General features: G+C 30.0%; 1 protein-coding gene across 1 annotated transcript in view; it reads right to left on the bottom strand.

Moving 5' to 3' along the window:
• LOC125042766 overlaps nucleotides 1-2500 on the bottom strand; it is a 144961-nt gene that overhangs the window by 141686 nt on the left and 775 nt on the right. The window lies entirely within an intron of this gene.

Raw genomic sequence — 2500 nt, 5'->3', positions numbered from 1 at the left:
AGCCTTATCGTTATGCAAAAGGCAAACCATCACGTGAGGCCAAAGGAAAAAAGAGAGGGAGAGAAGGAGAAAGAGAAAGGGGGAGCTAGACGGAGAATGAAAAATACCCGAATGCACATCGGTCATTCGCGAAAAAAATGTTAGTCCAAAAGCCGATTAAAGTCAATTTCCAAGAGGGGGGGGGGTAGATAAAATGCTTCGACTTGTGAGTAATATCTACCACCGAATCACGCGATATCAGATAATTGCTTAAAAAATAATAAAACAGTATAAGATAAAGAGAGAGAGAGAGAGAGAGACAAACAGAAACAGACCACCACCGTTAAGAAAATAATAAAAGCTAAGAGAGAAAAAAATACATATTTACGATCCCCCAGCACCACGATCTTGAGAAAGCAAAAGTGGATAATTTTCCTCAGGACAGCAATGAAGGATATACCACTGAAAGACAGGCATTACGGAGTCCCCTCGCATTACAGCCGAGTCTAATGGCGCATCAACCATAACCTTAAAGAGTCCTGGGAGGCAAAGATTTTGTGCAGAAGCGTCTTCCCCCCCCAAAAAAAAACGGGGAACAGAAGCAAAAGGATGAAGTAAATTCTGGAAAGTGTCCATTGGAAGGAGAGACAATGGTGGCAGCGGTGCGGAATGGAAAATGGAGAAATGTATACAAAAAAAAAAAAAAAAAAAAAAAAGAAACAATGATACAGACGGCTCAAGAAAATGGACTCCCATATCAGAATTACAGATACAAATGATGATAACGACGCAAAACATTACTCACTCGGTATTCCAACTCGTTTCTTGCATGCTTCCGGGCTTAGACAAAAGAACAAAGCAAACTGCACTTGATTGCAATCATTTCCATCAAAATATCCAGCAGTCCAACCGGAAATTATATAACCAATTAGTAGCAACAATGACACCGCAATTGCAACAAAGCAATCGCTATGACTCGTACCACATGACAGCGGAAACAGAAGCGGCCGGGATTTACGTTTCACAGTACATCGTTCTTACTGTGCTCTAATTCAATATAAAGAATATAGTAAAAAATATAATTAGATAAGCACACGCACACACATATATATATGCATATAAAAGTATGTATGTGTATATATATATTGTATATATATGTATGTATATATGTACATATTTATGTATATATGTATATATTTAAGTATATGTTTATATGTATGTATATATGAATATATGTATGTTTGTGTGTGTATGTTTATGTGTATGTATGCATATGTGTGTGTGTGTGTGTGTGTGTGTGTGTGTGTGTGTGTGTTTTATATATGTTTATATATATTTATGTTTACATATGTTTTTATATATTTATGTTTACATATATGTTTATATATTTTATATATGTGTTAAATATGTGTGTGTGTGTGTGTGTGTGTGTGTGTGTGTGTGTGTGTGTGTGTGTGTGTGTGTGTGTGTGTTTAGATATATAATTATAATTATATATATATATATATTAATATATATGTATGTGTGTGTGTGCGTGTGTGTGTATGTGTATGATAAGCAAGAAGAGGAGTGAGCTTCCCACGTAAAAGTAATCGGAAAAAAACTAATATAATGTAAGAAATTCATCACAATAACGGGAATCAATCGTCAATGCGATTCATTTCAACAGGACAACGCATTTGCAAAATAAGCTTGGTTCAATATACAATAACTATCTTGTTACAAAAGAAATCGATGACGAAATATGAAGTTACGTATTATATAATCAGTAGCATTAATCACAATGTAAGCACTGATAATAATAATAACAATATTATCAGTAATATTAATTGTATTAATATAAATACTGACGTTAATTATAATAATAATAATAATAATAATAATAATAATAATAATAATAATAATAATAATAATAATAGTAATAATAATAGTAATAATAATAATAATAATAATAATAATAATAATAATAATTATAATAATTATAATAATTATAATAATTATAATAATAATAACAATAACAACGAAACAACATATGTCAAATGAAAATTTTAACAGCAATAATGGAAATAGTAACAGTAATAATAAAAAAATGATAACGATTATAATAATAAATGTGATAAAAGGAAATAGCAATTATAATAACTACACTAATAGTAATGATAATGATGTTGATGATGATGATGATGATGTTGATAATAACAATAACGATAATAACGGTAATAACAACTAATATAACAACAACAACAACAACAACAATAATAATAGTAATAATATAATGATAATATCAATAGTGATGATGCCGAAAACAAAAGCAATAATAAAAACAAAAAATAATAACAATATCAATAACATAAACATTAACATAAAACACCAGTAAAAATAACCTCACAACATTAATATAAACTTAGTAACAACAGCAATAAATATGATAATGATGATAACATTTATTTTGATTTCATCATCAGATACCACCTCGCTATGACACCCCCACGAAAAGAAATATTACTAATAATAATGATAA

This window comes from Penaeus chinensis, chromosome 32 (assembly GCF_019202785.1).
Source record: "Penaeus chinensis breed Huanghai No. 1 chromosome 32, ASM1920278v2, whole genome shotgun sequence".
Classification (NCBI taxonomy): domain Eukaryota; kingdom Metazoa; phylum Arthropoda; class Malacostraca; order Decapoda; family Penaeidae; genus Penaeus; species Penaeus chinensis.
This window is presented reverse-complemented; position numbering and strand designations above follow the sequence as displayed.